The 12,121-nt window shown below is 36.9% G+C and overlaps 1 long non-coding RNA gene across 2 annotated transcripts in view; it reads right to left on the reverse strand.

The window, feature by feature from the left end:
* The window catches only part of LOC132679445 (uncharacterized), a 265,049-nt gene that overhangs the window by 172,687 nt on the left and 80,241 nt on the right, over positions 1-12,121 (reverse strand). For both annotated transcript variants that reach the window (XR_009610160.3, XR_009610159.3), the window contains one exon: positions 2,298-2,390. This is a non-coding gene — a long non-coding RNA (uncharacterized LOC132679445). The remainder of the gene's footprint in view (positions 1-2,297; positions 2,391-12,121) is intronic.

Raw genomic sequence — 12,121 nt, forward strand, 5'->3', positions numbered from 1 at the left:
TGCCTGGAGAGGGTAGAAGTTTGGGCCCCTTCCCACATGCCTTACAAGATGCATCTCCTCCATCTTGCTGTTCCTGAGTTATATCCTTTTATAATAGACTGATGATCTAGTAAGTAAAAAGTTTCTCTGAATTCTCTGAGCCACGCTGACAAATTAATCAAATCTGAGGAGGCGTTTGTGGGAACCTGATTCATAGTCAGTTGGTAAGAAGCACAAGTGACAATTTGCATTTGTGACTGGTGTTTAAGGGGTGAGGCAGTCTTCAACCTGTGGAATCTGATGCCATCTCTGGGTAGGTAGTGTCAGAATCGAGTTGAATTGTAGGACGTCCAATTGGTGTCAGAGCACTGCTTGAATGTGTGTGGAAGCCCCCACTCTACACTTTGGAAATTGAGTACAGGAACTCAAAAAAAGGTATGTTAATAATATGCCAAGACAAAAGGTGCTTACCAGGAAATGGGAAACAAATCACTCCAAGCTACAAGATTACTGTGAGTGAACTCTGACAGATAAGTTAGGGTATTTGAGGACAAAATTTCCAAAATGGGAACCCAAAACTGTTCGTTATAACTTAAAGTTGATGGAGGTCAGTAAGGAACAAATAGTGAGAGGAGGAAAGAGCAGACAGCCAAAAAGAATTGAACACTGTTTCTGGAGACAGGTAGTAAATGGAGATGCGGAGTATTATAATAAAAACGATTACAATAACATAAATGTCTGCCATTTATTGAGTTTCTGCTAATGCCTCAAAAACCCTGAAACTTACCCATTCCCACTCTTATTTTACACAGGAGATAACTAAAGTTCATAAGGGTTAGGTTATCTACATTCCCTGAGCTAGTAAAAAGCACAAAGTGGATCTGAACACAGATCAGTCTGAATCTTACAAAATATTTTAACTATGGGGTAAAAAGACCAATACAAAACAAGTTATTATTATTTGTGGTCTAAAAACCAGGACAGGAACTCAAGAGGCAGCCTGACTGTCAGAGCCAAGAAAAAATGAAAGAAAAGGGCTACTAGCCAAGGTCAAACTAGGTCATCTGGAGGCGAGACAGAGTCCGAGACAGGGTCCTATACATAAAAAAGATGAGTTTGTCGATTTCAATAGGCGAGGTGCTATAGAGCAAAACTCCACTACAGGTTTCAGCTTCATCTCCTGCATCTTGCCTCATCTTAAGGCTTTGATACAACCTATTAACATAGGAGACCTAGTACTGAGAAAAGGGCATTTGAATCCCTGACTCAATATGATACTGCTTCTCCAAGGTGTGAGGTCAAGAGAAGGAAGGAAGGTTCATCTAGAAACAAATGTGAGTATGTAGTGATCTTCGGGGACAGAAAGATGAATAAAATAAGTTGAGTATGGAAGGAGGTTCCTGTCCATAGTAATATATCTGAGCCAAATAAATAAAATACCATGAGAATTTGGGTTAGATTAACAGTGTGATTAGAACCCAGAGTTTTGCCCAGATTGGAGTCTTTAGAGTAGGACTATGTATAGAGTGGATTCTGTTGATCCCTGCTGTTTAAAAAAAATTTTTTTTTACATTTTACTTATTTTTGATAGAACACAAGTGGGGGAGGGGCAGAGAGAGACGGAGACACAGAATCCGTAGCAGGCTCCAGGCTCCGAGCTGTCAGCACAGAGCCCAATGCGGGGCTCGAACCCACAAACCGCGAGATCATGACCCGAGCCGAAGTCGATGCTTAACCAACTGAGCCACCCAGGTGCCCCTGTTGATCCCTGCTCTCAAGTAAAGGGGCACTGAAGTCCAAATCCTTGTCCCAGGATTTGCAGGGCCATGACAAGCATATCTACAGTAAAGGATTAAAATGGACAGCAGGCAAGTCATAATGAGCAGGATTGGGAAATGTGTCCAAAGGTCATCAGATGCAAAGGGGGTACTTTTGAGACACATGTAAATAGACAATGAGCAATTGATGTCATAAACCGGTCTGCTTTAAAACCCTCTCAGTTTTCAGTAACGCTTAGTGCACACTTGAAGAGACCATGAGCGTACCATTTAGTAGACATTGTGTTACAGGAAGAGGTATGATCAGAGGAACACCAGCAGGAAAGACCTTGATATCAAGGATGTAATCTCCCATGGCGGATACCCCAGAGCTCCTTAAGATCCTGCTATGGTGGGTGAGGCCTTGGTAATTTCAGTTGGGGATACACTTTCTTGACAGAAGCCTTGAGTGGGACTAATTCTTCCCAAGAACGATGGTATTTGCACATTCTTGGGTAAGGCTGGTCACAGGGAGTATGAAGTGTCTTGTTAACTTCTTACCTCTACATTCACATCTCCTTGATAGTTCGTGGCTCCTCTCTGTGGCCTTATACCTTGTGCCTCATGTCCTCCCCAGAACGGCCCTTCTGGAGCCTGCAGACGACCAGAATAAAGGAGCATTTTTAATTCCTAAAGTGATATTTTTGATGTTAATATTTGTAATATGTCCCACCGATTAGGAGATGCTAACAACAAAACCTTTTTATTCCTTTCCAATTGGCAGTAATTGATAGTGACAAGTGTCATGACTTGCATGAAGGGGCTGGACAATAAACAGCCATATTTTGATTGAGGTAGTAATTACTGTTTCTTTATTAATTCATCAACCACATGGGTCTTTGAAGTGTCCCTGTCTAGTGATGCCATCTCATGTCACTCTCAGTGGGGAAGAAAATCCTGATTGATTTTCTCTCACAGTCACTCAGAATTGTTTCACTCTCTCATGGTCAGTCAGAATCAATTTTAATGTAAGCTCTTAAACTTTATACAGTGAAGGGTGGTAAGGAAAGAGAACTAAAACAAAAAGGATGTTTTCAGACACTGTTGTTGCTGTTGTTTTTATGACATGTCATTTTCCCCTTGGGTTGCTATAGTCCCAGCACCCTTTATCAAGGGGTTCTATCAGGATGTTTAAAGCAGTGTCTCAATCCTATAGAGTATCCTTAAATTTACCTATCTTATCCGCGACTATAAAGCCAAGTGAGTATATATGTATAGGGGGTGCATGTATAGGATTTTATACACAGACCTTTCTTGATTAATGGTGGGGCTACATTCAGATAAACCCTCATTAGCCTGTAGTTGGACAAAAAATCATTTAACACAAAGTCTGTTTTATAATAGAGTGTTGAATATTTCCTGTAATTTACTGAATACTGTATTGAAAGTGAAAAGCAGAATGGCTGTATGGCTACAGAATGTATGGGCTATAAGTGGATCATAGCTTACTCTCATGGCTGTGTGGCTGATTGGGAGCTGTGGCTTGATGCCACTGCCCAGCATCACAACAGAGCATCATACTGCATATTGCTAGCCAGGAAAAAGGCCAAAATCAAAAACTGGAAGAATGGTTTCAACGGAATTCGTATCACTTTTGCACCATCATAAAGTCAAAAAATCGTTAAGTTGAGACACTGTAAGTTGGGGACCATCTGCATATATAGATGTACACATCGATATGTATATTTTATACACCCCATGTATCAGGGGAATTATTTAAAATTTAGACTACTTCTAGTTCCTCTAAAAGGAGCAGCATCCAAGAACATTTGTCAAGTTTGGTAATGAGTATGAAAGTGAAATTTAAAGACACCAAAAGAAAATCAAATTTTAGTTCACAGTAGAGTCAGATGCCAAGAGAGGAGATGTGGAGGGGAAGCTTACAAAAGGAAAATGATGGGGCTGACATGGCTAAAGAAACTAACAGAAGAGGGTTAAAGTGACTGGCACTGGAACAGAATTCTAAGGAAAGACAAGACAGTTCTCAGAAATGCCCCGTGCGGATGTCATGCCCTCACCCCAAGCTGCATATCAAAATATTTCTTCCGACATGTATAAAAGCCTCCCGGTGAAGAGTTCTAACAAATGAACTTTTAAGACAAATATGTAAGAAAAACAATCACAGATATAAATACACTTTCATTAACAGGAAAATGCAAATGTGATGTTGTGATTGTTAGTTTTATGTGTTTATTGACCAGGCTAAGGGACGCCTATATAGTTGATCAACATTATTTCTGGGCATGTCTGTGAGGGTGTTTCGTGTTTCTAAAAGAGATCAGCATTAGAATCCATTGACTGAGTAAAGAAGATCACTCTCACCAGGGCAGGTGGACATCATCCAACCCCTTGTGGCCCTGAACAGAACACAAGGGTGTAGGAAGGGTGAATCTGCTGTTTGCTTGAGCGGGACATCACCTTTCCTGCTCTAGGACATCACTGAATTACACAACTGGCTTTCCTGTTTCTCCAGCTCGCAGATGGCAGATTATGGAACTCCTCAGCTTCCGTAACTGCATGATGCAATTCCTATAATCTCTCCCCCACCCATAAATGCATACACACATGCATCTGTATACATTATACATATGTCACAACTATATCTGTATCTGTATATACATTTATATTTGTGTATAACTATTCTGTGTAGGTTCCTATTGGTTGCTTCTCTAGCGAAACTTGGCTAATACAGATGTGCTACAACTTAGTGATATTGGTAATAATCCATTTATTCCACTATATAGACACTACCTCTTTTTTATCCATTCATCTATAGATGGACACATGGGTTGCTTCCATATCTTGGCTCTTATAAATAATGCTGCAATAAACATAGGGGTGCATATATCTTCTCAAATTAGTGCTTCCATTTTCTAATTTTTTTTTTTTTAACGTTTATTTATTTTTGAGACAGAGAGAGACAGAGCATGAACAGGGGAGGAGCAGAGAGAGAGGGAGACACAGAATCTGAAACAGGCTCCAGGCTCTGAGCTGTCAGCACAGAGCCCGACGCGGGGCTCGAACTCACGGACCGTGAGATCATGACCTGAGCCGAGGTCGGACGCTTAACCGACCAAGCCACCCAGGCGCCCCAGTGCTTCCATTTTCTTTGTGTATACCCAGTAGTGGTATCATATGGTAATTCTACTTTTAATTTTTTGATCAATCTCCATACTGTTTTCCATAGTGGCTTGCACCAGTTTGCATCCCAGAACTAATGTTTCTAAGCACAATGTCACACTATTTCTACTAAACTGCATTGTGCATGATGCAATCCCCTATACTTGAGACTATCTGCATCTATTCACCTGAATTATAGAACTTTCTGGCAAAATAAAGGCTATTACCCCTTTGAACTTTGGCTAAGTTTCCTTAGTATGCAGTGTAAGGAAATCTTGGTAATACTTCATAGACATCTATCAAACTACTGAGCTTTACTTTATTTGTTTTTAGAAATTGGAAACAACTATTTTAGTGCCTTTTAGAGCCTCTGTTAAAAATACCATCCCCTCCAACCCACTCAAAATATATATTCCAAATCATAGTATTTAGTCTTTAGCTACGCATATGCAGGAATACACAAGTGTATATCTAAATTAATTACAGTTAAGAATTTGATAAAATGTCGAGCCCTGTATGCTTGAAGTCATAACAAAATAACCCCTCAAAATCATGGTTTCAGAGGTACATAAGTTAAAGCTAAATACATTGTCACTATTTGTGAATATCAAAATTAATTCCATTATGGTGTTCTATTTCTGAAATCACAGAACCATCCTCTGAGAATATGACAGCAAAATAATAGATTTTATATCCACAAATGATTCATCTTGCCATATCAGTGGATTAAAGTGAAGGAGATCTATGTGGCATTTATTACAACCATCAATCATTGAGATTATTGCTAGCTTTCCCATATTTAACCATTGTCACTTTTCTTCTATTTCCATGGTTCTCTAACTTGAATGTCAAAATATTAACCTACAGATTCCCAGGCACAACCCCCAAATATTCTGATTGTAGGTCTGGCATGAAGCTTTGATAAATAGCCAAGATAATTCTTAAAATAGCCGAAATGATTCTCATACAGCTTATCTCTGCCTCACACTTGAAAAGATAGTGCCTCATTTAAATATTAGAATAATCTGTCCCTTATTTTGTTTTTGGTAAATGAAAAATAAGCTTTTTATTTACAAAGATTATTCCAACAAATATTTAATGGAAAACTGACAATATAGAAAAATAAAAGAACAAGAGACAATAATTGTTACCTATTATCTGTTAACTCCTTGGTAAATACGTTTCTGGAGCTTTCTTCTATTAATATATGATATGATTATTTATGTATTCTACATTTATAGTATATTCTATATTCTACTATTTGTGTATTCTTTTGGGTTGTTTCCAGTTTCACATGTCAACATTTGGCTTCCTTTATTTTTAATTTTGTCTTTGTTTCTTTTTTTTTTTTTAATTTTTTTTTTTCCAACGTTTTTTATTTTATTTTTGGGACAGAGAGAGACAGAGCATGAACGGGGGAGGGTCAGAGAGAGAGGGAGACACAGAATCGGAAACAGGCTCCAGGCTCCGAGCCATCAGCCCAGAGCCTGACGCGGGGCTCGAACTCACGGACCACGAGATCGTGACCTGGCTGAAGTCGGACGCTTAACCGACTGCGCCACCCAGGCGCCCCTTGTCTTTGTTTCTTAAATTCCTATGGAATCCTGTTGATCCGTTTCAAGTTCACTATCTCTTCCTTTGGTGTGCACCACTAGGGCTTATATAGAAGTTGTTGCAGATAATGTTCTATAGTCACCCCTTAATTTGTTGTTAATTATGTTGTTCAAATCAGAAAATTTAAACGTCAGATTTCTTTACTGGCTTTTTCTTTGTCTTTTCAATCACTGAGAAATTCATGCTAACCTACCCTATTCTGATTTAGATTTGTCAATTTTGTATTTTTGTCCATTGTGTTTTCTATATTTTGAGACTACTGTAATTAGGTGCTGACAAATTATAAATTGTGATGACTCACTGAAATGAAATTCGATCATTATTGACTCTCTTCATCTCTGATAATGCTTTCTGGTTTTAATTCTATTTTGTCTATGAATCTAGATAAATCGGCTTTATTTTAGTTAGTTTAGTTTGCACAGCTATCTTTTCCATTCTTTTAACTTAAATGTTTCTCTGTCCTAACAGTTTATATGTGTCTCTTCCAAATAACATTTTATTTTTTAACGTTTTCTTTCAATATTTATTTATTTTTAAGAGAAAGAGAGAGGCAGAGTGTGAGTGGGGAGGGGCATAAAGAGAGGGAGACACAGAATCCGAAGCAGGCTCCAGGCTCTGAGCTGTCAGCACAGAGCCTGACGCCGGGCTGAAACTCATCAGCTCGTGAGTTTGTGACCTGAGCCAGTCAGGTGCCCCTCCAAATAATATTTTAGCTGAATCAAATGAAATTGCAATGCCTATGGTCTGAAAATTATCAACCATTAGCAATTTCATATGATTTAATCTCATGTTTGTATTTTTTTTTTTTTACTATACAATTAGACAATATTTGTCTTTTAACTGGAGCACTCAATCCTCTTTCTTTTAATATAGAGTACATCATGTGGCTTTTAGTCTGCTAACCTATTTTGTGCTTTCCATTTATCACACTTTTCTATTTCCTCTGCTCTTCTTTTAAATACATTTTTAATATTTTAAATCTGTTCTCTTTTTGGAAGTTATATATGCAATTCACCTGCTTTTAATTCATAGTCTATGAATTCCTACATGTATTCCTAATTTATAAAGTTTAATGTTAATCAGTATGTTGGCCCTATTCTTGGACAAATTCCTAACAACAGTTTCTTTGTACTCCCTTCTCAACTAATTGTTATTTTTAAATTTATTTTAGTTCTTTTTTAAGAAACTTCAGGTCATCATTATTTTTACATACAGTTAATATTCATTTATATATGTCAACATATTTACCATCACTGCTGTGTTCTTTCCTATTCTTAGATTTCTGACTTCCATCTGAGATAATTTTCCTTCTGCCCAAAGCAGATTTTTAAATTTCTCTTGAAATTGTCTGTCTGGTTGTTTGTTTTTCTTGCCTCCATTGTGGAAAATACTTTTCTCAGTATGGAACTCAAAGTTGGAAATTATTTTCTGCCAGTACACTGATATTTTTATTTCACTGTCGTTTGGCTTTCTTTATTACAAGCTATATTAGAAACTAGTTCCATAAATTCTTACCATTTTGTGAAGGTTTTCATACTTTGAAGGTGTTTAAAAAAATTTTTTGTCAGCTTCATAGATGTCCCTAGTGGGAGGGTTGTTCATAATTTTCATTACTGAAAATAGCAATTTGAGCCTTTCACTTTTTACTCTATTTAAATACCATTTAAACATTTATTCATGTGTTATTTACATGCTAAAAAATACCAAAGTTACCTGTAATATACTTTTTAGTGGCTGAATTCCACTGTATAGTAGATAAGTTTTGGCTTATTTATTAATGTTTTAATTTTTTTGTCATAATTTTTTAATAAGTAATAAATACAGAACATCTTGTAGGTGAATCTCTAAGTTCATGCTTAATTATTTCCTTAGGATAAATTTCTAGAACTTAATTGGTTATGCCAAAGGATTTGTACCATTTTAAAGCTTTTGGTATATATTGTTCATATCCTCCTATTAATATTCCCAACAGTATGCAAATTTCCCCCGCACTTTCTATAACACTGGATTTTATAAATGTGCTATATCTGCAGTAGTTTTTATAGTTTTAATAATTTAGGTCTTTCACATGAAGAGAATACATTCTGGAGAAATTAATAATTAATTAATAATTATGCTTTTAAAAAAAGAATGTAAATGTACATAAGACTTTGCTTTAGGCCAAATTATAAATTAGGAAATTCCATGAGGTTGCCCAAATTATTTCATGTGCTAGAATATTACCGTACAGAATACTACTTGAAATAACAGGAAATTAAACAGATTAGAAAAGACAAGGGCATCGGGTGGTTCAGTTGTTCAAGAGTCTGACTCTTGATTTCAGCTTAGGTCATGATCTCACCAGTGGTGAGACCGAGCCCTGCATCAGGGTCCAAGTTGGGCATGGAATCTGCTTGGGATTCTCTCTCCCTCTGTCTCTCTGTCTCTCTGTCTCTCCCTCTGTCCCTCCCCTATGTTCTCTCTCTTTCTCTCAGAAAGAAAGAAAAGAAAGAAAGAAAGAAAGAAAGAAAGAAAGAAAGAAAGAAAGAAAAAAGAAAATACAAGGAATTTGTAGTGTTGTTATAATGAAAATGAAATAATCCTTTTTCAAAGAGATTCTTTCTTCAAGTACCCTGCAATTTGTAAGCCTGTCTTCTTGAAGAAAATTCTTCGTAATTTCTAATATTTATACAGCATCTACTGTATGCCAAGCATCTTGAAGGACTTTTCTTCCTTTATTATAAGGGAGTCTGTCTTACATATATAACCTGTTGCTATGCTCCATGTGATTGAGTACAGCATGCCCTAAACACAAACTCTAATCATGAGTAGCTCATTTTGAAAACATTAAGCAATCCAGAACATGGTTCGAGATGATGCCAATTATAATCCTGTTTCTTTTTTTAACACCTTGAAATGCCCAGATACCTCTGACATTCTTAGTGCAAAAGGACTCACTTCTCTCCATGATCTAGTTCCCTCAACCACTTTTCTCCTCTCCACCAGAGAGCCTCTTCCGGCACGTCACATTTCCTTCTACCTGCACATCCCTCTGGGGGAATGCAGTTAGGGGCTCTATGATAGCTTTACTCAAGAGAATTGCACTCTTCTTTTTAGAGGGCAGGAGAGGGAGACACGATAAACTGGCAATACCTGTTCTTTCCCGAGGGGAGGGAGAAGGAAGGCGGTGAACTCCTACTCCCCCTCCAAAACACACACACTTGACCACCACCACCACTTTTGCCCAGCCACCTTATACACCAAAGAAGAAACTTCTTATTGGGGCTTTTCAAGACCTTGAAATTTAATGATCATGTAAGTGTGTCTTTGTTTTAAGCAAGGAGCAATGTATAAAATATGCACTTACTCAAAATTAAATTAGCTATTATGTTTCACTTTATACAAGGGTACTTCACATATTTCTTTTACGTTGGTAGCTGTTCTGGTACAATTGTAATGTAAGTCCAGATATAGAATAAATACACCCGTGATTTTAGAAACACTGGTAATAACATAACAAAGTTGAGTTGCAAGTCTAAAAATTAATTTATAAATATACGTATTTATACGTATTACATACAATTACATCATATATTTGACCAATGTAAGTGGGACCCTGAAGAATTCTTATAGTTAAAGGATAATCTGAGAGAGGGGATAGGAAAAACAGAAAGGGATTTAAGAAATACAAAATTTCAGTTATAAAATAAATAAGTCACAGAGATGAAAAAAGATGCAGCATAGGGAATATTGTCAATAATATTGTAAAAATGTTATATGGTGACAATGGTGACTACACTTACCATGGTGGGCACTGAGTAACGTATAGAATTATGAAATCAATATAGGGGCACCTGGGTGGCTTAGTCGGTTGGGCAACCAACTTCGTCCCAGATCATAATCTCACAGTTTGTGGGTTTGAGCCCCACATCCGGCTCTGTGCTGACAGCCTGGAGCCTGGAGCCTGCTTCGGATTCTGTGTCTCCACCTCTCTCTGACCCTCCCATGCTCATGCTCTGTTTCTCTATGTCTCTCAATAATAAATTAAACGTTAAAAAAATTTTTTAAAATCAGGATGTTGTACAACTGAAGCTAATATAATATTGTATTATAATTATACTTCAAGTAACAAAAAGATCATCTTCCCTTCTGGAATTAAAAATTTTCCAAACACTGAAATTTCAGCACATATTTGAATATAGAACACCCTGATGCCTGTGGTTATAATTTAAATTTAGTATCTTACTACAGTGGTACAGTAACATTTGAGCATTTTTTAATTATTATTTTTTTAAAAAAATTAATGTTTATTTATTTTCGAGAGAGAGCATGTGAGCAGGGGAGGAGCAGAGAGGGAAGAAGACGCAGAATCTGAAGCAGGTCCCAGGCACCAAGCTGTCAGCACAGAGCCCAACGCAGGGCTCAAACTCACGGACTATGAGATCATGACCTGAGCTAAAGTTGGATGCTTAAGTGACTGAGCCACCCAAGTGCCCCATTAAAAAATTATTATTATTGCAGGGATGCCTGGCTGGCTCAGTTGATTAAGCGTCTGACTCTTGATTTTGGCTCAGGTCATGGGTTCGTGGGTTTGAGCCCCACGTCGGACTCTGCGTTGACAGCTTGGAGCCTGCTTGGGATTCTCTCTCACCCTCTCTCTCTGACCCTCCCCTGCTCACATGTTTTCTCTCTCAAAATAAATACATAAATAAGTATTGTTTTTAAATTTGTAATTATTATTATTGCAGGTTTTGGTATATCTCCAAGCTCATCAAGTAGGGGTCCTCAGGTGACTATGCACAAACTGTGTATTTCCCTATGTTTAAAGTGCAGAGCTAGGATCCTTGATGAAATATTGAATAGGAAAAGCAGAAGTCTCCACTTTAGTGTTAATTCTAAAGGACTATTTTAATGAAGTAATGCACTTGTCAGGCATTAGGTCAAAATCTATTAAAAGGAAAGCAAATATTCATTTTTACCAGATATCAAAAATTATCAAGTTAAAATTTTCTTTTCATCCCCCCACCCTAAAAGATGCAAATGGTTTTGAGGAAATATTTTTTTTAATGCAAGGTTTTTCTGTAAGACAATTTTCAGCTAGAATACTGATATATATAAAAGCTATCTACCCTGCAATGTCATTTCCCTCAAGTAGGAAAAAAAATGCTCCTTTTGGCAGTTTCATTAAGCACTTTATTAATCTCAGTTACAGAATTTATTTCTTACTGGCACTGACATTTTATTCCTTCTAACTCACTGAGGACAGGACTAGACCTTCTTTATCCCATTCTCTCCCCAGAGCAGCGCTGAGTTTAACACATTTTTCACCTGCATTGAATTAGGAATTTTGGAATATCAAATATATTATTTATAAATTAATAAGTCATAAAAATATATTAATTGAACCATAGAACTAGAAATAAGACCTCAGAGAGTTAAATTATTAAAAGTCAATACCTGTTAATGGCAAATATATATCTAAATCCCAAGCCTTCTAATGCTCTGTAAAGATTCTTTCTTTAACCAAAGTTTCTTGAATATTTATTGAAATATTAATTAAAAATTAAAATTTACCATTTGAAATTTGCTTAAAAATTTTTTAAGTTATGGAT

This window comes from Panthera onca, chromosome A2, assembly GCF_046562875.1.
Source record: "Panthera onca isolate mPanOnc1 chromosome A2, mPanOnc1 haplotype 2, whole genome shotgun sequence".
In the NCBI taxonomy this organism is placed as follows: Eukaryota; Metazoa; Chordata; class Mammalia; order Carnivora; family Felidae; genus Panthera; species Panthera onca.